Source organism: Lutra lutra, chromosome 4 (genome assembly GCF_902655055.1).
Source record: "Lutra lutra chromosome 4, mLutLut1.2, whole genome shotgun sequence".
NCBI classification, from domain to species: Eukaryota; Metazoa; Chordata; class Mammalia; order Carnivora; family Mustelidae; genus Lutra; species Lutra lutra.
In genome coordinates, this window is record NC_062281.1 from 53,548,615 (window position 1) to 53,576,414 (window position 27,800).

Sequence of the window (27,800 nt, forward strand, 5' to 3'; positions counted from 1 at the left end):
CTCTGGGTCAGGAGACTGAGCCCGCATGGAGCCCCGCAAGGACCCCTGCATCAGACTCTACGATCAGCGGGGTATTTGCTTGAGATTCTATCTCGCTCTCCCTCTGTCCCCCCATCCCAATCACTCTCTCTCTCTAAAATAAATAAATCTTTAAAAAATCATAAACATTACATTTACCCTAACTTATACACACACACACACACACACACACACACACACACACACACAACAGAGGGGTGCCTGGCTGACTCAGTCTATAGTATACAACTCTTAACCTTGGGGTCATGAGTTCAAGCCCCATGCTGGGGGTAGAGATTGCTTTAAAAGAAAAAAAACTGGGGGGCCTGGGTGGCTCAATCGTTAGGTGTCTGCCTTTGGCTCAGGTCATGATTTCAGGGTCCTGGGATTGAGCCCCACATCGGGCTCCCTGCTCAGTGGGAAGTTTGCTTCTCCCTCTCTTACTCTCCCTGCTTGTGTTCCCACTCTCGCTATGTCTCTCTCTCTCTCTGTCAGATAAATAAATTAAAAAACTTAAAAGAAAAGAAATGTTAAAAGAAAAAAAACTGAATATATGTACATGTATATATGTGTGTATGTATGTCCAGACATACATATACACATAAATAGCATATACATAGTTTCATTTCTTTTTAGATAGTTTATACCTCATGGTAGCCCAAATGAAAATTCCAGCAAGAAATCAGACACCTGTTTTCTAATGCTTATATATTATTTTGGAAAACAATGAATTCTACAGATGAACAATAAAAATATTTTCATTTTTAAGTCATTTATTTCAGCAAAAAGACAACCAAAGGTTTTTTGTTTTGTTTTGTTTTGTTTTTTTACTTATAGTTTTACGTTATATAATGAAGTCATTATTTCTAGAAAATAATTCCCTTTCCAACTGCTTGAAACCACTGTCATAATAATTTGATTTAGATTGGAAAGTAACATACTTTTTTTTTCAATTAAGAGATATACTTCATTTTCCAATACCTCCATTTTCTTCATTTCTTCTAAAACTCATTACAAACCAAATAATTTTATTCAGCCCAAGTAACTTCTAGAAATACAATCAAAGGTTACAATATAATTGTGAAGTTTTAATGTTGTCCTTTAACTTTTTCTTGGGAACATTTCACATTAACAGATAGAAACTCCAACTTTTAAAAACTATTTCCTTACGGTATAACATCAGCTATAAAAATAAAAATAGGAAAACTATATCTTTTCTCCAGGATTAGTATGATAAACTATTAAAGTACAGTTTTTAAGATACAAATGTGTCAAGAAGTGATGACTATTATTATATGGCTAAAGACAGCAATTGAAGGCAAGTCTTAGAGGCCCTTGGGTGGCTCAGTTGGTTGAGCATTCAACTCTTGGTTTCAGCTCAGGTCATGATCTCAGAGTCCTGAGATCAACCCCTGCACTGGGCCCCGCACTCAGTGAGGAGTCGGCTTGAGATTCTCTTCCTCTTCTTCTCCCTCTGCCCCTGTTCCCTCAAATAAAAAAATGAATCTTAAAAAGTTTTAAAAAGCTACAAAGCGAGGTGTATGACTTCTTAACGTCAGCAAAATCAAAATACATTTTTCCAAATATACGTATTTTGAAATTTAAGCTATAATTTCAGAAGAATGCTATTCTTCTTCTGAAAATTTAGTAATCAAGCTGGACTTTGTACTAAGATATGTATGTGAGGGACTTATATTTTGAGGTTATATATTTAGATAAAAAACTGATGAAGGAATGGAAAAATAATTTAACTATCATTCTTAGCTCTAAGAATTTCACCAAGACTTTACCAATATAGTTACCTCATTTACTCTTTCAATAATCCAGGAAGGTTATTACCACAGCCTATATTTTATGGATAAAGAAACTGAGGCTCCAAAAGACCAAATAATTTACTCGAGGTTACACAACGAGTGAGTGGCAGAGTAAGAATTTCAAACTAGACGTCAACTCAAAATCCTTCACTGACATGAGGATTCTTTGACCTACTATGCTGTAATTTTCCTAGATTAATCACATTAAAATCAGTACTGAAAAGATACAGAGAAATATTAGCAGGAGTATATCCATATAGCCATTTCGGAGAATAATTTGCCATATGTTTTAAAATTTTAAACATTAGGGGTGACTGGGTGGCTCAGTGGGTTAAAGCCTCTGCCTTCGGCTTAGGTCATGATCCCAGGGTTCTGGGATCGAGCCCCGCATTGGGCTCTCTGCTCAGCAGGGAGCCTGCTTCCTCCTCTTTCTCTGCCTGCTTCTCTTCCTACTTTGATCTCTGTCTGTCATATAAATAAATAAAAATCTGTAAAAAATTTTTAAAAACATTTTAAACATTAAAAGGCATATCCTTTTATCCAGTAACTCACTCAGGAATCTGTTCTATAGAAATTCTTGCTATACATACAGTATAGTTCTTACTATGACATACAGTAGTATGTCATTGCAACATTATCTATTATTGCAATAAAATAAAACAAAAAATAGTAGGATCAACCCAATGTCTATGCCTATTCAGTAGAATACACTGTGCCCACACCCAGAACTATAGATAGTAATATAGTAATATAGTCTCTCTCAAAGGCTGTTCCCTCTACTACATTACACATTATCTTGCCTCTTCTTTTCAGGTCTCTGGTAGAAAAAGTTCCCATTTTGAAAGTGACCTCTAGAAATGTTCAAGAACTACACCAGCCTGTAGTTTATGAGGAGCAATGTGGCTTTCAGCTAGTGGTTTATCGCCCTGATTCCTTCCAGTAAACTTCCACTCCGAAGGTAGGAATCAACAGAATGAAAGGAATGGTTAGAATAGCCAAGAGTGGAGCAAAGTAAACAAAAACTCCTTTGTGATAAAGCTGCTTTCTAATTTTTTTTTTCTGTTGTCACTTTGGGCAATATGTTCTTGTATAATATCACATGCATATGCATATACATACACACATATGCAAATTCACCATTTGAAATGAGCACTTCTGTGAATTGAAATCAAGAAAGTATCCAGAGAATCAATTTAAACATTTCATGTTTCTATCTATTCATTCATTCACTCGTTGGACAGACCTCTACTTAGCACCTTGTATATGCCAAAGGCTGTGTAGGTCCTAGGAATTCATGATGTAGTCTACATGTCTCTACCCTCAAAGACAGAGAAACACATGAAAGTCCTTTGTTTTTTTAGTTCTTTTTTCTCCCAAAAAAGCTTAACATTTTGCTCACATAACAATGTGTTTGAGTGAAAGGAGTAAAGATTTAAAACAAGTAAGTTATGTATTAATGCATTTTCAATTTCTATTGATATCCTCCTCTAGTTTTCACCTTATCACTCATCGCTATCTTTATCACTGGCACACACATCAACCAACACAATATTTCAAGTATACCTGCTCTGCCTTATCATCAGTGAACAAAGTTAAGTGATCATAGTATTACCATATGGGTATGAATGTTACAGAGCACAGACTGCTGTGCACAAGATCTTAATAAATACTTGCTAAACAAGAATTAAAGTATAATGCTGATGAACACTATGAGCAGGGAAAATTTTTAAAATCAGGCAAGCCTTTCACAAGTTTCACCACTGCTTCCCAAGGGAGTCATGTTGCTCATCAGGACCAAATCTCCCTGCGTAGCCCTGAATGAGCAAACCCCCTATCAACTACCATAACTCACACTGCCTCAAAAAGGCAGCTGCACTAAAAACTCGTTACTGCTTACTAAAGTCTTCAGTATTCACAGCCCAGGAGTGAACTGGACATCTTTCCTCATAGCCTTGCAGGACTAATGCCATTTTGTCATATGTTCCTAATTACTCAAGTCCTCACCAAAAATCCAAGTACCAATGTCACCCTTTATCTCACAACCAAACTGCTTTTCACATCCTTTAATATGACCCAATTCCCCTCCCTTGTCCTTCTGCTAGATTTTCACATAACTGGTTCCTGTCATTGTTCAGGTCTCACATCAAATACCATCTTCTCAAACGTCTTCTCTGACCACACCTAGTAGATCTTATGTTATGCTCTATTATAGCACTATTTACTTCATTCACAGCAAGGTCACAATTTGTAATTATAATTTAATTTTTCTGGTTTATTTGCTTAGTGCTCTTTTGTTTACTTGTTTATTACTTATATCTTTCCAAATTAGATAATATGGTCCATAAAAGTCATAGATGATACTCATGCTGCTTACCACTTCACACCCAATTCCTAAATTTAGCATCTGATATGTGCATAATAAATAGATGTTGGGTGAAAAAGAAAACCTCCTAAATAGTTAACCAAGAATCATATCATTACATAAACAGAAACATATACTTTGCTCCATTTCCAGTGCCACTAACTTCACACAGGTGAGCACCATTTCTTAACTGGCTGAAACAACTTTTAACTGGTCTCCCAGCTTCTCCTGCTTCACTATTTCCTTTCCTTATGAATCTGCTCTCTACATAGTAACAAAAGTGTTTTATGAAAAGTAAACTTGAAGAAGACAAAGTAATTTGAGAATTCTGCTTCTGAGAAGAAAAAAATTGATCTACTTTTCCTTATTTTTCCCATTATGTACAATTAAAAAACTCTGGACACAAACATTAGGAGACTCTAAAAGGTGGAGAGAAAACAAATCAGTAGAGACCTAGAGACCCAAGGAATGACAGGGTGGTGAGTTTCCTGGGCTTGCTTTCTGCCTCAAAAATTCCAAATTTGGAGTTGAAGAACTGGCAACCCAGAAAGGCCATTACACACACACAAAAAGAACTCAAACAAAAGCCATATACCCTTGTAAATCTGAGAGGGAGAAAATAGACTTGGAAATGAGAAGAAGAAGACTTGGAAGAAGAAGCCAGAGAGAGATGCTTTTGGTAATAAGTATGTGTTTTCCCTTTCTCTTCTCTTCATCCCAGCTCACCTATTCCTCTTCCTCTAGAATCTGATATTTAGGTTCTGAATCTCCCTCCTCCATTTGCATGTCAATATCTACACTATCGCCACCTACCTTGACTCTACCACTACCTGACAAGATCCCAATGTCAGATGAAATTTAGAGGCCAGGAATGAAGAAAAGAAGTGGCAGGAAAATGAAAGGGCAGATAAGAGGATACGAAATTAACCTCTTAACTTTCAGCAAGTTTTCAAAGTGCCAGTGAAGCAGGGAAAAGAGAGAGGAGAGATCTACATTGGTGTGCCTCTTCATACTTGAGTATACACTGAGTACTTACAAACAGTTACAAATTTACTACCACATTCAATTAAATGGGGGAGGTTTCCTGAAAGACATGAAAATGTGGGAAATAACTGAAAGAAGAATTTAGTGAATTGCCAAGATACAGAAAATTTAGGAAAAATTGAAAAGATGTCAATGTATCAATTAAACCAAAAAGAAAACTGAATACTTTTTATTATTGATACGAGGTGACAACCAATGTTATATAAATATATTTAAATATACAATAAAATTTAAACTGTATTATAATTACACATCAAGAAAAAAATAAATTGGATATGCTTTTTAAGTTTTCATTTTTTTTTTAATTTTTTAAATTTTTTAATTAATTATTCAAGTAATTGCTACCCCCAATGGAGGACTTGAACTCACAACTCCAAGATCAAGTTAGATGCTCTACCAACTAAGCCAGCCAGGCACCCTTAATTTTTCATTTTTAAGGTTCAAATTCGTGTAACTAAAACTGAGTGTACTAGGAGACAACTATAACCTTGAAATGAGCATTTAAAATATAAAGTCATCAATGTATGTAATATCTTTTGCATATTTTAATCTAGGCTTTTCAAGTTCTCAATACCTTTTGATGATATAAGCTAATGTGAAAATCAAATTATATATCTCACAAACCATATTATAGGATTTGTATACAGTATCAGTACCTTATTTTGCTATGCAATTTAGTGCCACTTATCTTTTTCTTTAGAAATAATTGAAATGCTAAATTTTGCCACAAGGTGGCTCTTCTTAGATTTTAAATTAACTGCATCATGGACACAGCTTTAAAAAAATCAACTTTCACATACAGAGCATATTATCTCTTACATTTCTTTTAAACTGAATACTTAGCATAGAGCCAGTATCTGGAAAGGAGAAAAAAAATCTTAGCACAATACAATATATACAACTGAATACTCATTCCATGATGATATATGTGAGTGTATATGTACCTGTGTGAAAGAGAGAGAGACTGTTACCATAATGTATATAGAAGATACTCCAGTTTCTGAGTAACTGCAGTAAAATGTGATACCTGAGGCATGTCTTAAAGAGAAGGCACCCTGAATAGGTTCTTCCATCACTCTCTTGGAAATTCAGGATAGCTCTTTTTTCACTTGTACAGGAGTACATTTCCCTTCAAATGCCAGATGCAGGGTGGAATATGCAATTATTTACTTAAAAAAATATCTTTACCCTGGCTCAGTTAGAAGAGCAATGTGACTCTTTATCTCAGAGTTATGAGTTCAAGCCCCGTGTTGGGTTTAAAGAGTACTTAAAAAAAAAATTAATAAACATTAAAAAAATAAAATTTGAAGGAAATTTGAAGGAAACCCAAAATACAAAATATTTATCATTTAACAAATATATATTGGTCCAGACTACATTCTAGACACTGCAATGGACAATGCAGCAAAGAGGTTAAGAACACAGACTGTGTAGCCAAATTGTGTAGGTTGCAATGGTGGTTGCATTCCTTACTATCTGTGTTATACTGGGTAAAATTCTTAACTTAGTGTGCCTAGATTTTTTCATATATGAAATGGGTATAATAATACAAGGTTCTCATGAGGATCAAATAACTCAATAAAAGCAAAAGAGAGGGAGAAGAGTCAAGATGGCAGAGAAGTAGCAGGCTGAGATGACATCAGGGAGCAGGAGATCGGCTAGATAGTTGTCAAACCATTCCAAACACCTACAAATCCAACAGGAGATCGAAGAGTAGAAGAGCAGCAATTCTAGAAACAGAAAATTGACCACTTTCTGAAAGGTAGGACCTGCAGAGAAGTGAATCAAAAGCGACAGGAAGATAGGCCGCAGCAGGAGGGGCCTGCTCCCGGCAAGCAGTGGAGCAGCAGAGCACAAAATCTGAACTTTTAAAAGTCTGCTCCACTGAGGAACATCGCACCAGAGGCTAAGCAGGGATGGAGCCCTCACAGGGTCAGTGTGGTCTCAGGTCCCGCGGGGTCACAGAAGGACCAGGGGTGTGAGTGTAGCAGAGCTTGCAGGTATCAGAGCAGGGAAGCCGGCTACGGGGATGCAGCCAAGGAGTAAGCTATCAGCTCAGGGTTACCTTAAACTGTGACCCGTGGCACAGTCAGGACACTACTCTTTGACCGGGGACCTCGCAAGTAGCAGATCCTAGGAGACCCACCTTCCTCCGCTGGAAGAGCAGAGCGGCAGGAATCTACTGGGATTGGAGAATCCAAACGGGGCTGTGAGCCAGAGACAGAAACACTTGGTAACAGGCCAGTGAGCATGGAGTGCGGCGGGAGACCTGGAAGACAGGAGTGATTGATCGCTTTTCTGGAAGGGCGCACTAAGGAGTGAGGCCCCGAGCTCTTGGCTCTTCCCGGCCAGACATTGGGAGGCCACCATCTTCAATCCCATCTTCCAGAGCTCTATGGAAAGATTCAGGGAACAAAAACTCCTGAGAGCGAACTGGCAGATTACTTAGCCAGGCCCCTGGCAAGGGCGGCACAATTCCACCTAGGGCAAAGACACTGGAGAATCACTATAACAGGCCCCTCCCCCAGATGATCAGCAAGAACATCCAGCCAAGACCAAGCTAACTGATCAAGGAAAACAGAAGAATTCCAGAGCTACAGGAAACAAAGCATGGAATTCACAGCTTTCTCACCATAATTCTATAGTCTTGCAAAGTTAATGAAATTTTTTTAATTTTATTTTTTTCTTATTCTAATTTAACTTTTCCTCTTTCCTCTTTTAACATTTTTAACTATTTACTTAAATAATACCTTACAAAAAAAAATCTTTTTAAACTTTCATCACTATAGTCATATTTTATCCTTCATTTTACCTAAACTTATTTTTGTATACATACAGGGTTTTGTTGTTGTTGTTGTTTTTTCCTAAAAACTTTTGGATACAATTTCTTCTAATAGATCAAAAAATACCCTAAATCTAGCAAAGGGCTTTGTTCTACTCTCCAGCCTGAGCAAATTCTCTCCAATTTCTTTTTCTTTCTTTTTCCAACCAACATATCTTATCAATTCTTTTTTTAGAGTTTTTTTTTTTTTACTTTTCATCTTTACAGTGATATTCCATTCCTTCATCATGTTTACCCTAATTTTTTATAATCATTTTTTTATTTATTTTCAACATAACAGTATTCATTGTTTTTACCCTAATTTTTGTATATATATATAAGTTTTTCTTTCTTTAAAATTTTGGGAGGTAGTCTCTTCTAAGAGACCAAAATATACCCCAAATCAAGTGGGTAGCTCTGTTCTATTCACCAGTCTAATATAAATATATATATATATATATATATATATATATATACATATATATATATACACATACACACACATATATATGTTTTTTTTTTAATTTCGTTTTATGCCTTTTCATTTCCCCCTGATTTGGGGTCTCTTCTGCTTTGGTTAGTGTACATTTTTCTGGGGTCTTTGCCACCTTTTTGTATTTTATTCTCTCATTCATATATTCTTATCTGGACAAGGTGGAAAAACTCACCAAAAAAAAGAGAACAGGAGGCAATACCGAAGACCAGGGGCCTAATCAATAGCGACATTGGTAATATGTCAGATCTATAGTTCAGAATGACAATTCTCAAGGTGCTAGCTGGGCTCGAAAAAGGCATGGAAAAAAATTAGAGAAACCCTGTCTGGAGAATTAAAGCCCTTTCTGGAGAAATAAAAGAACTAAAATCTAACCAAGCTGAAATAAAAAAAGTTATTAATGAGGTACAATCAAAAATGGAGGCTCTTACTGCTAAGATAAATGAGGCAAAAGAGAGAATTAGTGATACAGAAGACCAAATGAGAGAATATAGAAGCTGAGCAAAACAGAGACAAACAACTATTGGACCATTATGGGAGAATTCGAGAGGTAAGTGATACCATAAGACAAAACAAAATTAAAATAATTGGGATTCCAGAAGAAGAAGAAAGAGGGGGCAGAGGGTATATTGGGGCAAATTATAGTAAAGCATTTCCAAATATGGCAAAGGGAACAAGCATTAAAATCCAGGAGGCACAAAGAACCCCCCTCAAAATCAATAAAAATAGGTCCACACTCCATCATCTAATACTAAAACTTACAAGTCTTAGTGACAAAGAAAAGATCCTGAAAGCAGCCCGAGACAAGAAGTCTGTAACATACAATGGTAAAAATATTAGATTAGCAGCAGACTTATCCACAGAAACCTGGCATGCCAGAAAGAACTGGCATGATATATTCAGAGCACTAACTGAGAAAAACATGCAGCCAAGAATACTATATCCAGCTAGGTTATTACTGAAAATAGAAGGAGAGATAAAAAGCTTCCAGGACAAACAAAAACTAAAAGAATTTGTAAACACCAAACCAGCCCTTCAGGAAATACTGAAAGGGGTCCTCTAAGCAAAGAGAGAGCCTAAAAGTAGTAGATCAGAAAGGAACAGAGAAAATATACAATTACAGTCACCTCACAGGCAATACAATGGCTCTAAATTAATATCTCTCAATAGTTACCCTGAATGTAAATGGGCTAAATGCCCCAAACAAAAGACAGAGGGTATCAGAATGGATTAAAAAAAATAAAACCCATCAATATGCTGTCTACAAAAAACTCATTTTAGACCCAAAGACACCTCCAGATTTAAAATGAGGGGGTGGAAAACAATTTACCACGCTAATGGACACCAAAAGAAAGCTAGAGTGGCAATCGTTATATCAGATAAATTAGATTTTAAGCCAAAGACTATAAAAAGAGATGAGGAAGGACACTACATCATACTCAAAGGGTCTGTCCAACAAGAAGGTCTAACAATTTTAAATATCTATGCTCCAACAGGGGAGCAGCCAACTATATAAACCAACTAATAACAAAATCAAAGAAACACATCAATAATAATACAATAATGGTAGAGGACTTTAACATTCACCTCACTGAAATGGACAGACCATCCAAGCAAAAGATCAACAAGGAAATTAAATGACACACTGGACACTGGACCAGATGGACATCACAGATATATTCAGAACATTCCATCCTAAAGCAACAGAATACACATTCTTCTCTAGTGCACATGGAACATTCTCCAGAATAGATCACATCCTGGATCACAAATCAGGTCTCAACTGGTACCAAAAGATTGGGATCATTCCCCACATATTTTAAGAACACAGTGCTCTGAAGCTAGAACTCAATCATGAGAGGAAAGTTGGAAAGAACTCAAATACATGGAGGCTAAGGAGCATCCTACTAAAGAATGAATGGGTCAAACAGGAAATTAAAGAAGAATTGAAAAAATTCATGGAAACAAATGAAAATGAAAACACACTGTTCAAAATCTGTGGGATACAGCAAAGGCAGTCCTGAGAGGAAAGTATATAGTGATACAAGCCTTTCTCCAGAAACAAGAAAGGTCTCAAATACACATGAAATCACTCATGAAAGAAATTGAGGGAGACACAAAGAAATGGAAAAATGTTCCATGCTCATGGATTGGAAGAATAAATATTGTGAAAATGCCTATGCTACCTAAAGCAATCCACACACTTAATGCAATCCCTATCAAAATACCATCAATTTTTTCAAAGAAATGAAACAAATAATCCTAAAATTTATATGAAACCAGAAAAGTCCCCAAATAGCCAGAGGAATGTTTAAAAAGAAAGCCAAAGTTGGCAGCATCATAATTCCAGATTTCAAGCTCTATTACAAAGCTGTCATCATCAAGACAGTATGGTACTGGCACAAAAACAGACACATAGATCAATGGAACAGAATAGAGAACCCAGAAATAGACCCTCAACTCTATGGTCATCTAATCTTTGACAAAGCAGGAAAGAATATCCAATGGAAAAAAGACAGTCTCTTCAACAAATGGTGTTGGGAAAATTGAACAATCACATGCAAAAAAATGAAACCTTACACCACTCACAAAAATAGACTCAAAATGGATGAAAGACCTCAATGTGAGAAAGGAATCCATCAAATCCTTTAGGAGAACACAGGCAGCAACCTCTTCGACCTCAGCCACAGCAACTTCTTCCTAGAAACATCGCCAAAGGCAAGGGAAACAAGGACAAAAATGAACTATTGGGACTTCATCAAGATCAAAAGCTTTTGCACAGCAAAGGAAACAGTCAACAAAACCAAAAGACAGAGGCCAAAGCCTCTGCCTTTGGCTCAGGAAATGATCCCAGGGTCCTGGGATCAAGCCCTACATTGAGCTCTCTGCTCAGCAGGGAGCCTGCTTCCTCCTCTCTCTCCGCCTGCCTCTCTGCCTACTGATGATCTCTGTCTGTCAAATAAATAAATAAAATCTTTAAAAAAAAAAGAGAACTTATTAAACTCAACACTTAAAGAACTTAAAGAACTTAAAGAACCCAATCAAGAAACAGGCAGAGGACATGAACAGACATTTCTGGAAAGAAGACATCCAGATGGCCAAGAGACACATGAAAAAGTGCTCCACATCACTTGGCATCAGGGAAATACAAATCAAAACCACAATGAGATACCACCTCACACCAGTCAGGACAGCTAAAACTAACAAGTCAGGAAACAACAGATGCTGGCGAGGATACGGAGAAAGGGGAACCCTCCTACACCATTGGTGGGAATGCAAGCTGGTGCAGCCACTCTGGAAAACGGCATGAGGTTCCTCAAAAAGTTGAAAATGGAGCTATCCTATGACCCAGCAATTGCACTACTGGGTATTTACCCTAAAGATACAAACGTAGAGATCCGAAGGGGCACGTGCACCCGAATGTTTATAGCAGCAATGTCCACAATAGCCAAACTAGGGAAAGAACCTAGATGTCCATCAACAGATGAATGGATAAAGATGGGGTTTATATACACAATGTAATACTATGCAGCCATCAAAAGAAATGAAATCTTGCCATTTGCAATGACATGGATGGAATTAGAGGACATTATATTGAGTGAAATAAGTCAATCAGAGAAAGACAATTATCATACGATCTCCCTGATATGAGGAATTTGAGAGGCAAAGTGGGGGGTTTGGGGGGTAGGGAAGGAAAAAATGAAACAAGATGGGATTAGGAGAGAAACCCACTATAAAAGACTCTTAATCTCACAAAACAAACTGAGGGTTGCAGGGGGGAGCGGGGTATGGAGAGGGTGGTTAGGTTATGGACATTGGGGAGGGTATATGCTATAGTGAGTGCTGTGAAGTATGTCAGCCTGACGACTCACAGACCTGTACCCCTGGGGCAAATAATACATTATATGTTTAAAAAATAAAAAAGCAAAAGTAAGAAGAGTTCTTTCCTTACTGAGTCATTTCCAACAAACAGAATGCAGTGACTTCCAGGGCTAGTTAAGGAACGGTGATACAACTTCATTGTGGTTCTCTTTTTCTTAGCATGCTTACCCTTGGAAACTAGTCACCAGATCGTAAGGAAACAAGAAAGTGGAAGCAAGTAAAGGCCATGTCAAGATGTTCTGGCCAAGAATCCAACTAACGTTTCAGGCAACAGTGAGCATCAACTGGCAGACATGCATACGAGCAAGCCCACAGGTGATTCCAGGTCCTAGCTTTCAAGTTTGAAAGGTGATGCTAAGTGTTGCTGAGTAGAACAGGACCACACTGTCTCTACTCAGTCCTGCTCCATAACAAAACAAATTTTGTTATTGTTTTAAGTCACTAAATGTTGTCATAGTTAGTTACTCATTAATGGAAAAGCAGAACAGGCACTGTAACCAGAAGACCCAGTCTCTTCCTTCAAAGAGTAGTACAGACCAGTGAACAGGGGCAGTATGACCAACTAGAAAAAGCATGGACTTTGGAATCAGGTTGTCCATAGTCCCAATCCTCTCTGCTTACTGCCAACCACCTCCCAATCTCTGCTTCTACATCTGGAAAAGCATAGCAATAATACTTACCCTCTAAGGATTGCTATTTACCCCAGTAAACCATCTCTCTGCCTCCAGTATTCTCTCTCTCCTATTTATTCTGGGCACCAAAGACCCAGTAATCTGTCTGAAATGCAAATTTGATCCTGGCTTCTTTTCCCCTGTTTTCCCATCTCCCACTCTCGACATTAAATTTCTAAGCTCCTCAAGCTTACTTTCAAGGCCTTTTGTGACCTGGTCTTCCTTCAACACCTCTCCTCCATCCTGAGCCTTCCACAACCCTATACTTTGTGGTATTTACTCTGTGAACTTTTTCTATTTCTCTTCTGACATTTTGAGAAAAGGTATAAAGGATAGGGTAGATCTTAACTATGAAGTTCTTAAAAAGGTGACACAGGGGTTTCACACAGAATTTCACAGAAAGCTATCTAAGCATTCCCTTTATACAACAATCCTTCCCCTGAAGGTTTTCCATTCTGAGCAGCAAGCAAAATCATTCTCTCTTTCTCCATACAGCAGTCTTATAGTCAGGTAACTCCACCATCCATTCTGTCCCATTCCCCAAATGTACTACTCCTGATCTCTAGTCTTCCATGGAAGCCCAATAGCCAGCCAAGACCTGAGCCAAGGTTCAGGTTCCTAGACTTCTCTCATTTCCTCAGAAGGGAAACATACACCAAACTTCCTGGGAAAAGCAGCCTTGGCTCCCTCTCGGCTGCTTTTCTTTTAAAACAAAAACAAAAACAAAAACCCCACACAACTACAATGAGTATCCCCTTACACTTGTCAAGATGGCTAAAATCAAAAGCACAAGAAATAGGAAGTATTGGTGAGGATGTAAACAAAAAGAAACGCACTGTTGGTGGGAACACAAACTGGAGCCAAACTGTAGTTAGTAGTGTGGAGGCTCCTCAAACAAATCAAAAATAGAATTACCATATGATCCAGTCATCCCACCACTGGATATTTATCCAAAGAAAGCAAAAACACAAATTCCAATAGATATATGTACTCCTATGTTCATTGCAGCATTATTTACAATAGCCAAAATACGGAAACAACCCAAAAGTCCATCCATAGATGAATCAATAAAGAAGATGCAGTATACATACAATAGGCTATGACTCAGCCATGAAAAAGAGTAAGAGCTTGCCATTTGAAACAACATGAATGGACCTACAGGGTATAATGCTAAGTGAAGTAAGTCAGACAGAGAAACACAAATACCATATGATTTCGCTCACATGTGGAATTTAAGAAACAAAGGAACAAAGACAAAAAGAAACAAATAACAACAACAAAAAACAACCCAGACTCTTAAATATGGAAAACAATTTGTTGCCAGAGGACAGTTGAGTGAGGGAGGGGTAAAATAAAGGGAATTATGAATGTAAGTATCTTGATGAGCACTGAGTGATAAACAAAACTGTTGAGTCATTATACTATATACCTAAAACTAATATACCAATGTGTGCTAATTGCACTTCAAAAAAAAAAAAAAAAAAAAAAACCAGCAGGGCACCTGGGTGGCTCAGATGGTTGAGTGTCTGCCTTCGGCTCAGGTCATGATCCCAGGGTCCTGGGATCAAGTCCCACATCAGGCTCCCTGCTCAGTGGGGAGCCTGCTTCTCCCTCTCTCTGTCTCTCATGAATAAATAACATCTTTTAAAAAAATCAACATATTACTAGATTATGCAAAAACCCTAATAAGCAAGATTGACTCCCTCTACCTTAAAGTCAAAAGTGTAAGAGAAATTGTCCATATTCATACATTCTTAATATTTTGCTCCTAATACACTTGACTCTATCATTCTGTTTTTCAACTTCAGACCTTAGGAAACACTGTCCTGCCTGAAACACCCTCCTCTTCCCCCTTCTTATCCCCATTCCCTTCACCTGCCTAACTTTTAATCATCCTTCAGTCCTGAACTTAGAGGTTACTTCCTCCTGACTCCGGGCTCAATCTCACAACCCTGAAATCATGACCTGAGCCAAAATCAAGAGTCAGACACTCAACGGACCAAGCCACCCAGGCATCCCAGTAACAATTCTGTTCTGATGTGAACACTGTATCTCTTGGTTCAGAGGATGGAAACCCTAAGTTCTCAATAAATACCTGAAATGACGTATATAAAATGGCTAACGCAGAACCTGACACTTAATGCCCAATTGCCCCCTTCACGTTACCTTTCCTTCTCCTAACGCCCTCCACGTTATTCCTATGTTCCACAAGTAAGTGACACCATATGATAATTGACTTTCTCTGCCGCAAGGCTTAAGAGTTTTGTTTTATCTCGTAAGTGACTCAGCAATAATAATGGATTCTAAGCAGGTGAATTATAATCCATGTAGATTTGTGTTATAGAATGCTCACTCAGGAACAAAAGTAGAGAAAGAATGTCTGGCATCAAGGATACCAATCTGGGGCTAATTGCATTGGTCCAAGGCAATATATGCACACGCCTGAAGGAAGGTATTTATAGTGATAAGGAAAGAGAAAACAGTTTTGAAAGGCAATTTTAAAAAACAAATTACTGCTTCTGACAGGGTGTAAAGAACAGAACAGTGGAAATCTGGGACAATTCTCAAATTCCCTGCTTTGGTTGATCTGGTAGGTAAGAATATCATCACAACCAAAGTAGAGAAGGGAAGAAACATCAAGGTAGAGAGGAGGGAGACACTAAAGAAATGATAGCTTTGAAGTGCTGATGGGACATTCAAGTAGAAATATTCAACCAGCTTTAAGAAATAGACCTAAGTGGTGTGCTCCTTCTTTTTCTGTTCCACAGAGGATATTTCTTCATTCCTAAAGAAGGGTAAACCTGGGGTAGAGATCAACTTTACCACATCTCCAGCTGGACTTCTGTCATCACCACTAAGCAGCCACAATAAAATCAGTGCCTCTCCCTCTGGATGGCTGGAGAAGGAGACAAACTCCCTCAGTCTATACTAGGCACCACCCAACCTGGCTTTCCACAAATGAATACAGATGCCAGTGGAAATATAAGCTGATCTTCACTGATAAAGAATTCTTCAAAACCATCCCAATCTTTCTCTAAAAGCTATACACAGCTTTACCTATTAACTGGGACACAATCCAAGTTCTTCTGCCTCTTATCTAGGATTTGCATATATTCCCATCATTGATCTCCCCTCATTATGTCATTAACTCTCCTTGTAGAAGATAATACTGTTTTTCAGCATCCCCATTCCATTCTCCCTTCCTAAGCACAACCAGACTTTTCAGATACCCCATCGCCTATGCAACCCATGTACTTAGGGTAAAACTGATTCAACGTCTACCTGAGGTAGACCTTGGTTGACTTAAGCTAGCAAACAGGTTCTATTTCCCTGGCCACAGTCACTAGTGTATTGTTGAGCATGTGACTTAAAGGGTTTAATTAGAATAATTCTCAGGACTCTAGCTCAAAATATCCAGATGGAAGTTCTTTTTCCCATAAGAATAAATAAGGAGGGGCACCTGGGTGGCTCAGTGCTTAAGCCTCTGCCTTCAGCTCAGGTCATGATCTCAGGGTCCTGGGATCGAGTCCCACATGGGGCTCTCTGCTCTGCAGGGAGCCTGCTTCCTCCTCTCTCTCTCTCTCTCTCTCTCTATCTATCTGCCTGCCTCTCTGCCCACTTGTGATCTCTCTCTGTCAAATAAATAAAATCTTTAAAAAAAAAAAAGAATAAATAAGGAAACATATATACTTGATTATTACTGGCAGCTCCCTACATCGTGAGGTTAATGAGCCTAACATCACAGAAAACAAAACAGAATCATTAAGTCATCAGATCACCCAAACCTAAAATCTGTCCTGCTTCTGTATTTTTCTGGTAATTGTGTCAATACATTTTCTTATTAATGTTTCAGCACGTGTGTGAGCCAGATTTTCTATTATTTATTCCCCCGAGTCATATGAACTATTTCAGAACCTGGTATTAAAATGTGAAATGAGCTGAAGGTGAGAAGCATGGTGCAGGGCACATCTCAGGCTGAGGAGCTGACATCCTGATAATAAGGCTGAAAAATTGTTGGCCAATCTGTTAGCTCTTGTGATGGGAAAGGAATGGCCTATCTTCTTTGCAAACATTGCCTTTTCCAAAAGGGCACACCATCTTCTCTCATTAGACCCCCTATAATATCACCTGAGTGAATTTGATGATTGGACCAATTCTTTGAACTGGCACCTCTCAACAAAAATTTTAAAGACCATTGGCACCAACTGCTTGCTCACTGTACCCTTAGGACATGGAGTACTTAGCAATTTGCATCCTCAGCTTTGAGATTTAGCTGCCATAAGTGACAGATTTCATTTATCCTCCAGTTGCATATCTTTACCACTATGTATATATCTATCTACACCCACAGCCATAACCATAGCCATACCTATACTTATACCTATATCTACACCACATCCATGCTTATGACTATATCTATTTACCTACATGCAGACCTATACCTATGCATATGTCTGTACATCTACCTCCACACATACTATGCTGTCGTAACATTCGGGTTGTTATAGCAAGTAAATGACTTAACATATGTAGGTGCTCAGTGAATAGTAACTGAGTGAATGAAAGGTGCCTGTGACATTTTAAGTTCTCAATAAAGGCTAGGCATTATTATTTGTATTTATTGTTAATAAAGCTAGTAACAACTGAGAATCCCAACTCAAGCTTGCTTATCAATAAGGAAATGTATTATCTCAAGAGAAAATTTCAAGACCAGAAGTAAAAGAGACTCTAGGTAGAGTAAAATTAAAGGTTAAGGGATATCGTCAAGATGCTTTCTCCCTCTTCACTCTGCCATCCTCATACTGGGTTCATCCCAAACTGATTCCCTTGCAGTTGCAAGACGATTGTGGATAGCAGTCAGGACTCTGTACGTTCTTGTTCATAAGCATTTGAAGAGAAGAAGAGAGTATTTCTCCCCAAGCCCAGGAATTAAGTCTTTCCTTTTTCTTGGCCCTTCTTTTGGCCCTTCTCTTCACTTCCCTATGTGGCAAACTGCCAGAAGTGGCTCCAACCAATTTAAGAATAAAAAAATTTTAAAGAGAGACTAACAGCTCCCAGAATATCTGGGAAGCTTAGGACAGCTAAGAAAACAGCCCAAGACCAAAGCATAAAACTAGTCTTACAAGGAAGCTGTGACCACCGAGCACTAGGCCCTGTACCCTGAACCACCAATACGGAAGGCCGGAGAAAGGATTCACATGCTTAGTAATGCCAGAAACATACATCTATACCTTAGCTGCAAGGGAGGCTGAGAAAGCAGATTATCTGGCAATTTGGAATTTCACAGTGGGAAGTGTGTTCTGAACTCTCACCTACATACATGAAGCGGGAAATCCCTAGACACAGAAAGAGATTCAGATAGTTGGCAACCACTAAGGTCCACTGCAGACAGAGCTACTATAGGAGCTTCTGCCAGCTCAGCCACCCACATGGTGGCTTTCCCCGGGGAAAAGAGACTTCATGAACAAAACTGAAAAGGCTTGCTCACCAAATTCTGTAATACTCGGGATTCAAGCAAAAGTGAAAGAAAAGTTCCCCATTTCACTTAGCAGCAGACTGCTCCACTATGGGTCCCCAGTCCAGCAGAGGCAGACAGCATTACTGGAAGACCTCCAGTTTGTATTCATGGTACAAAGACCTGGACTCAAGAAACACTGAATTAATCTCTGTGAGTGGAAAGGACGGTGTAGAGCTGTCAAGACAAGCATGACTCAGCCAGCGGCAAAAGCAGTGACAGCAGCTCATCCAGCAATGGTGACAGGGAACAATAATCAGAACAAATTCCCTGGAGCACAGAAGATATCCCTTGAGGACTCTAAGGTTATGCAGGAAAGGAAAATTTACAAGAGACCAGAATTCCTTAAAATGAAGAGGGAATTTGAAATGAGCAAGACTTGGGTGTTCATGTTAAAATCTAGTGTCTCGGAGACATGTGGATCACACATGTGATTAAAGAAACGTCTGACATCTTATTTCCTGGAACTGGAGCTCTGAGGAGGAGGAAAAGGGAGCACTTCTGCTAACTAGTTTCCTTTTTCCTCCTACTGAACACGTGAGGCAGGTTTCCTGGAATCCTCTGCCACCCAATTTTTTCAAGGTTGTTTTCTTCTAGACATTCAAATCTCAGCAATTAAGACACATTCTCAGAGAAGTCTGATTTGATACCTCAGTGTATAATTGCTGCACTTCCCTCAGCCCAACCGCTCTGATGATATTATTCTCTTTTATTTCCTTCAAAGAATATAAATCTAGCTAAATTCTTAAAACTTATTTCTTATTCTGTTTATTGTCTGTCCCCACATAAACATTCACCAGAATGTGAACTCCAGGAGAAAGTGGCTTTGCAGAGATTGTTACTGATGAATTCCTGTAGGCTTAGGACAACAACAATGGGCACATATGGTCGGCATTCAACAAATACTTGTTGAATGAGTAGGAGTATCTGACTCCCCACAGAGTTGAGGCCATTTGATACCACATAAAAATTAAAACTTTATGTCTATAAATCTTTATTTCAATTCAAACAACTCAGTCTCTCATTATTAAGTAGTCTCTACATAAAATCCTCCCCACCTTTTCTATCTGGGGCACTCCTTTTCCCAACTACACTTCTCACCACCACCACCCCAACTCTCCCCTCCCAGACATATACTTCATCTGGTTAACTCCTTCCCAATCCCTCTGGTCTACCCAGTCTTTCAACAAGGAAGATGAAAGAAGTGAAACACCGGAATCAACACGAGAGAGCAAATCAGAAAGACAAGAGAAAAGGTGAGGACTGAACAGACACAGAACATGATTTTAGGAGTCGATGCTAGGATGCATAAATTTTACTAGAACTAGGTAATGAACAAAGAGAAAGAAAAAAAGAAATGAAACTAAGCTGGCGACAATAGTGTTAAATGGGATGAAGAACCCAGGAGCAGAAGCTTCTGAAACTAAACCCAAAGACCTTGTTTTCAACTGATGTCTTGGCAAGCATGGTTCTTAGAGGGCCAAGGCTCCACGCACCACAATGACAGAGGATGTATGGCAGAGTAGAAATGTGAACATGGGCTTTGGAGACAGATAGAACTGAGCATGAGTCCCAACCTTGCCAAACAAGCTAACATCTCAGAGAATAACTTTCCATATAAAAAGGACAAGCTAATCAGCCTCTCAGAGACACAATCTGTAAGTATCAATTATAATCACAGTACCTGTTTCATGGGATTACTGTGAGGATTAAATAAATTAATGCACATAAAATCAGTAGTGCAGTTCTCTACCCACAGTTAACTGCTGTTCATTCATTCAACAAATATCTATATGGGATGTTATTAATATTGTCTATCGTTTTAAGCTATCTAGTTGGCTCAAGAGATAATAATAGCTATTATTCATTTTACCAGGCACCATACTAAGCACTTAAGAAGCATGATGACTTTCTATTTTTCACAAGAACCCTCTTAGGAAAAACTATTATTGTTGCACATGACAGATGAAGAAAAGTTGGAAGTAATCCAAACAAAAGACCAGAGGTAGCCCAGATAATTTCAGCCCTCCATGAAGAGGTGTGGAGTTCACCTACAAGATGAGCACGAATCCTGGTGCTGATGTGTTAGACTTGCTAATTCTTCCAGAGCTTTACTTTTCCTCCGAAAACTATAGCTTTCTTAGGATGATCTCTTACACACTGAGATGCTGAGACCTAGCACCGGAACTGCAGAAAACAGAATTTTTCTCCCCGTGTTTATACAAGGAGTTGGAGCATATATCAAATTTAATTAAGACAAAGACTTAAATGTACAATAATATCCATCCATTGGTCTGTTTAATTTCAGTAGTTTAGGTTTTTTTTTTTACATTTTATTTTTGCTCAGCCTAATGCCTTTTATAGATCTTATCATTGCTAACCAGTCTGTGATATTCATTCCGTGATCTACTTCAGATTTCAAATGACACACATAAATTTATAAGACACTAGATCTTAAGTGGACCTTTGAAATCACCTATCTAGTCCAACAGTTTAGAAATTATTGTGAACAAATGAAAGAATCTTTTCTCTTAACCAGAGCAGCTTCATTTTGTTTCATAGAGCAAGTGTTATTTCTTTGAAACCAAATTCCCCTGAGAATATGTAAGTAATTTTTGCTTGTTTACATTAAGCCACTGAGCTGATCCAAAAAAAAAAAAAACACACACACACAAAACAAAACTTTATTCACAACTTTTCATTCATTTATTCATTCAGTTTGACCTCACATATGCCAGAGTTTCTGTCAACCAGTGAAGAAGAAGAAAAGAACATGATCTCTGCCTCAAGAAACATGTGTTCTAGTCAGGAAGGCAGACACACAAGGACAACCACATCTAATATGAGGATGGCTATAGCAGAAGCTTATAGAAGGAATGGTGAGGATATGGTTGAGAGGGATTAAAACAAAAATGGAGGTCACCTAGAGCTGGGACTCAGAAATGGGATGAGAGAAGTAGGATAACTCCTAGGCAAAAGCAACAACAAATGCTAGCAGGAGAGAAAATGAAGAGTTCAGAATGGGAAATAATTGATATGGCTGTTCAGTGAGATTCATTGCATGTGATAAGCTCAACAAATAGCTGGTTAGTTGATTTAATTAATTAAACTGGAGGAAACAGACTATAAAACTAGATAAAAGTCAGTTCATGAAGGGTCTCACAGGCTGACTCAAAGAATTCAATTTTGTTTTCTAAACTAGGAGTTGAAAAAACAAATGTCTAAAGGGATTTATAGGAAATGTGAATAAGTGGGTCAGGCAAAAAAAATAGTAATTATGGGGACTATACGTGACTATACTTGAAGTACTTGCTTTATTCAGGTATAATGTAAGGTACGGTCAGCACATCAATGTCTATATGATCCCGACCTTTATGCTGCACACATAAATAAGTGTGCTATATAATGTGATGACTGCCTCCATTCACATACCAAATACAAAAGGATAATTGAGGAGGGGATTTCCTTAATTCTATCAAATAGACATTACTGGTGAGACTGCATCTGAGACAATTTGAGGAATGAGTAGGAGCTCATCTTTCTACTTCCAGCTACATACCTTTCAACCCAATGAGGCTAGTCTCCTCAATGAGGAGACAACACCCTACACTCTACTATGCCCTCTCTCAAGTCTTTGACCCTCCCTGGTGTGACCTTTATTTACTCAATTTCCACCAACACTTAAAGGCCCAATGTAGGCCTTCTCCTGCATAAAATCCAAGAAGACTTCCCAGGTATCAAACTTTACTTGAGAATATACCAAAGATAAGACTCAGTTGAGAGGCTTAAAGACATTAGGACATAAGAATCTACATTAAGTGCTCAGTGGGGGGTGCCTCGGTGGCTCCGTCAGTTGGTTGGGCAACTGCCTCCAGCTCAGGTCATGATCACGGAGTCCTGGGACCAAGTCCAACATCAGGTTCCCAGCTCCACGGGGAGTCTGCTTTTCCCTCTCTCTGACCTTCTCCCCCTCTCATGCTCACTCTCACTCTCTCTCTCAAATAAATAAATAAAATCTTAAAAAAAAAAAAAAGTGCGCAGAAAAGGGTGTCTTATTATGTGTGATGAGCAGCTTACTTGTTGAGTACTCAAGGATTCACTAGCTTTGTGATTATAGGCAGATCTTTAAGCTTCTGTTTTCCTCAGTAGTTTTAGCTCTAAAATAGAGGCTTATCTCCATGATCTCTTTAGTTTCTTTCAGTTCTAAAGCTGCAATTAAGATCTAGTGATTTTGTGAGGGAATTTGATCTGTTATATTTCCCTTAAGATTTCCACATATGCTTTTGAAATTTTCCTTACATAATTTGATGAGTGGAATTCACAAATGAATCAATGGTAGGGATACTAAACAGTGTCTTCTCTGTACCATTATATATGCCATATAATTCCTACCACAGATTTAGGAAATTGCAAAGGTCACAGGTTAATTGCAATAAAGTTGGCTGTCAGTGTTCCCCTGTTACTTTGATCACCACCTGTTATTTTAAGAATAGGTCACTTGTGGTTCTTCTCTGGACCCTTACAATTTCATGGCAGTGAGAAAATAGGAGTAAGTAGATCATAGAGCCTGAACATGAAATCACAGAAACACCACCTATGGAAAACAACATACACAAATTAGGGAATCCATGAAAGTATACCAAAATAATAACTGAACAGGAGTTGTTTTTTATATTAATTTAGGCATTATAAATCACTGAGAAGGAATTGTTTGTATTTTATCTGCTTTTAAACTTCATAAACTGAATATGAAGTTTAAAAAACCAGGCCTCCTTCTAACTTGCTGTAGTAGTTATACTTTTGTTTATAAGAAGAACAACTCTGGCTAGGCTTAAGCAAAAACCAATCTATTGAAAGTACACTAGGGTATCTCATGAACTCCAAGTAAAAGTCAAGAATGGGGAATGACCAGATCAACTCCAGTGACCCACTTTTTTGACCCACTTACCACAAAATTTCCTCTATCTGACTTCACTTTTTTGACCCACTTACCACAAAATTTCCTTTATCTGACTTTACCTCAAGTGACTTCCAGTCTGTATCTTCCTCCCACCTCTTTTAATTCCTAGGAGAGAGCATCCTTTGGATATGATTTAAGTCAAATGTCCTCCTTAAGAACAATTAACTATGACAAAAAACATTTGTTATCAGACTAACATATTAGGGGCCCAGCCTTACAGAAGACAGAGCAGTTCCAGAGAAGAGGCAAATGTGGGACTCCAGGAAGCCACCTCAAGAGATGTCTGCCTATGTACATATTTTTTTTTGCTGGGTTTTTGGTTTTGTTTTTTTTATACTATTCTTCCCTCTCTTCCTAAACCTTTCACCCACCATTACCAATATTTATATATCATTGTATAAAATTGTTCCTAGAGTGGGCTCAAAATATCCTACTCGATGTATATATTTTATATAAAATTAAAATAAAGGACTGAAAAATGGTCTGTTACTCTACAAATTAAAATGTACACAATTTCAGGGGCGCCTGGGTGGCTCAGTGGGTTAAGCCGCTGCCTTCGGCTCAGGTCATGATCTCAGGGTCCTGGGATCGAGTCCCACATCGGGCTCTCTGCTCGGCAGGGAGCCTGCTTCGCTCTCCCTCTCTCTCTCTCTCTCTCTGCCTGCCTCTCTGCCTACTTGTGATCTCTGTCAAATAAATAAATAAAATCTTTAAAAAAAAAAAAATGTACACAATTTCATTTGATTGTGTGTACTATATAAAGTCATCCAAAATTAACTAAAATATTGCATAGAGACTAGCCATTACATATGCTCTGTCAAAATGTAACTTTCACTCTGACAACCACAGGATATACTTTCTTGATTATTAAAGACATTCAGGAGCCCCAAAATAAACCCATACATACATGGTCAATTAATTTATGACAAAGAAACCAAGAATATAAAATGGGGAAAGGATAGTCTCTTCAATAAATGGTGTTGGAAAAACTGGACAACCATATGTACAAAAATAAAACTACGGTGTATCTTTACACCATACACAAAAATTAACTCAAGAGGGATTAAAGACTTGAATGTAAAACCTGAAACCATAAAACTCCTCAAAGAAAACATAGGTGGGAAACTCCTTGACATGAGTCTTGGCAATGATTTTTTTGGATCCAGCCTCAAATCATTTGTTTGTGAATCTTGCCATTCACAAACAAATGGATGGAACTAGGCTGTAGTATTCTAAGCTAAGTCAGAGAAAGAAAAATACCCTATGATTTTACTCATATGTGGAATTTAACAAGAGAGATAAACATATGAGAAGGAAAAAAGAGAGAGGGAAGCAAATCATAAGAGACTTTTGAAGATAGAGAACAAACCGACTGTTGCTGGAGGGAGGTGGGAGGGATGGGCAAGATGGGGCATGGGTATTAAGGAGGGCACTTGTGATGAGCAGTGGGTGTGTATGTAGTGATGTATCACTGAATTCTATTCCAGAAACCAATATTGCACTATATGTTAACTAACTAGAATGTAAATAAATTTTTGAAAAAAACAACAAAAAACAAAAACAAAAAAATATCATATACACACTCCCATACTCACTGCACCATTATTTACAATAGCCAAATTTGGAAACACACTTAAATGTCTATCAATAGTTGAATGGATAGGGATGCCTAGGTGGGTCAGTTGGTTAAAGCCTCTGACTTCGGCTCAGGTCATGATCCCAGGGTCCTGGGATCAGGTCCCGCATCCGGCTCTCTGCTCAGTGGGGAGCCTGCTTCCCCCTCTCTCTCTCTGCCCGCCTCTCTGCCTACTTGCGATCTTTGTCTGTCAAATAAATAAATAAATAAAATCTTTTAAAAAAATAGATGAATGGATAAAGAAGATGAGAGAGAGAGAGATAGATAATAGGTAGATAGATATAACAGATTACACAGCCATAAAAAAAGAATGAAATCTTGTCATTTCTGACAGCATGGATTGACCTAGAAAGTATTATGCTAAGTGAAATAAGTCAAAGAAAGACAAATATCATATGATTTCACTTATATATGGAATTTAAAAAAACAAAAACAAAACAACAAGCTCATAGGTACAGAGAACAGATTCGTGGTTACCAGAGGTGGAGGTGAGCAAAATGCATAAACAGGTTGAAAGGTACAAACTTCTAGTTCGAAAATAAGTAAATCACAAGGATATAATGTAAAGGATGGCAATTATAGTTACTAATACTGTATTGATTGAATATCTGAAAATTGCAAGAAAGTAAATATCAATGTCCTCATGACATGAAAAAACTTCTGGAATTATGTATGGTGACAGATGTTAACTAGATTTATTGCAGCGACCATTTTCTCAATATATACATATGTCAAATAACTATGTTGCACACTTAAAGCTAATGTAATGTAATATGTAAATTATACCTCAACTTTAAAAAATCTTTCAATAGTCTGCAAGATAAAGAATACATATAGTCTCTCTATCCTGTGTGTTCCTTTCAATAATTTGTGTGGGAAGTTCTTCTTGGACAATTTCAACTTTTCCTAGATCCTTCCTCCTCCTAACTGTGGTATTTGTCACTTTTGTCTCTTGAAAGTTTAATTTACCTTGGCTTTGGATTGATTTTGGATTTTGGATTTTCTCATTATAAGTATCTTTTGCTACCATCTGCAGCCCTGCCCACAGGTGAAGGAAATACTCCAAGGCAAATCTTTTTCCTTTCTTTTCTCTCTATACCCTTATTCACTTAGAGAACTCATGGATATAACTGCCACTTCAAGATCAAGACTACCAACTCTGAACAGAAAACTCACGTTTAAGTCTACTGTTTCCACAGAATTCCCTTTTTATGTCTCAATCACACAAGAAGGACAATACCATCAATCAAAAGCATTATTATGCCACAAACCAGATTCTTTTCCTACGCTCATTTTGAAATCACAGCTATCAATTTTTCCCAGTCTTCGTAATGTTCTAAAGCCTAGAAATCATGGGATAATCTTTAAATCAAAATGCACAATTCTAATGATAAACAACCCTGTGAACTGGTCTAAATTTTGGTACTTGACTATCAAAAAACAGCTTTCCCCATAACTTTACAGGTCTTCAGATGTCCAAGTCTAACAAGTTTCATGTATCATTTGAGATAAAACTGCTCCCTGGACTGTAAAAACACAAAACCCCTCAATAATTTCGATTATCTTTCAATGATAGGGCGAATAAGCTTAAGTGCAGTGTTCTATCTTCCCACTCCTAGAATCGATTTTCATCCCTTAAAGCGCTACTAATTCTAGAAAACAATCTATAACCTATTAGAACCAGCCCAAGCTAGTGAGTGATGACTACAAGTCCCACGATGCAAAGCAGGAGCCTGGACCAATGCTGGCTGTAGTTCCTCCTCGGAACTGTAATCTTCAGATCACCTGTGCGACAAACTGAGAGTCCTAACCTCCACTTCTAAAAGTTAGTTTACAAAAATAAGCCTAGGGCAGAGAAGGTGGGATGCTTACCACAAAACTATGACCAACCCAGCTGCCAAGGTACCCCGTCCGGGGAACTCCTGTCCCGACCTCTGGGGTGGGGGGGTGACGAAGGAGGCGAGAATAGCGCCTTTGCGTGACGTCACTTCCGGGAGAGGCGGCCGGGTTTGGCACCACCCTCCACCTCGCTAGGATCCTGGGCCGGGCGGCCAGAGTTGAGCCCGGCAGTGGCTGGGAGCAGCTGCTTTGGGGGCGGAAAGTCACGTGAGGCTTCTTGGTCCTGTGGGTGGAGACGAAAAGCTGCGGTTAAGGAGGGTCGGATGTAACCCTCACAGGGAAGTGCGCTCAAACGGGATCGCGGAGTGGGCTGAGGTAGGGCGAACGCAGCGGGTGCTGTCCTGGGCGCTCATGCGAGTGACACCTGCGACCCCCGTGGCTGGCGGGCGGCGGGCGGACTCCACCGGAGGGTGGAGGGGCCCCGCGGGAGCCTCCGGGCCATCCTTAGGCCACCGCAGACTCCGCCGTGCGTGTGGGAGGCGCTGGCCTCTCACCGGGCGGCGGAGGTGGCACGGTCTTGGGGCCCCGGGGAGCCCCGGGAGCAGTGGGTTTCTCCGTCCTGTGAGCCGAAGACCGGTGGCCTGCTCTGGTACGGACCAGGCACTCCTAGGGTCGAGCTGCGCCTGGGTTTCTCCACTTTTCTCTCGCTACCCACTTCTCTCTCCTACCGTGTTGCTCCGGCTCG

General features: G+C 38.8%; 1 protein-coding gene and 1 long non-coding RNA gene across 4 annotated transcripts in view; one reads left to right on the plus strand and one right to left on the minus strand.

The window, feature by feature from the left end:
• LOC125098309 (uncharacterized) overlaps window positions 1-27,183 on the minus strand; it is a 122,462-nt gene extending 95,279 nt beyond the window's left edge. For both annotated transcript variants that reach the window (XR_007126790.1, XR_007126789.1), the window contains exon 1: window positions 27,089-27,183. This is a non-coding gene — a long non-coding RNA (uncharacterized LOC125098309). The remainder of the gene's footprint in view (window positions 1-27,088) is intronic.
• Window positions 27,184-27,226: 43 nt separating this feature from the next.
• SNX16 (sorting nexin 16) overlaps window positions 27,227-27,800 on the plus strand; it is a 41,825-nt gene continuing 41,251 nt past the window's right edge. For both annotated transcript variants that reach the window (XM_047726938.1, XM_047726940.1), the window contains exon 1: window positions 27,227-27,430. The gene's annotated coding sequence lies outside the window, so the exon portion shown is untranslated. The remainder of the gene's footprint in view (window positions 27,431-27,800) is intronic.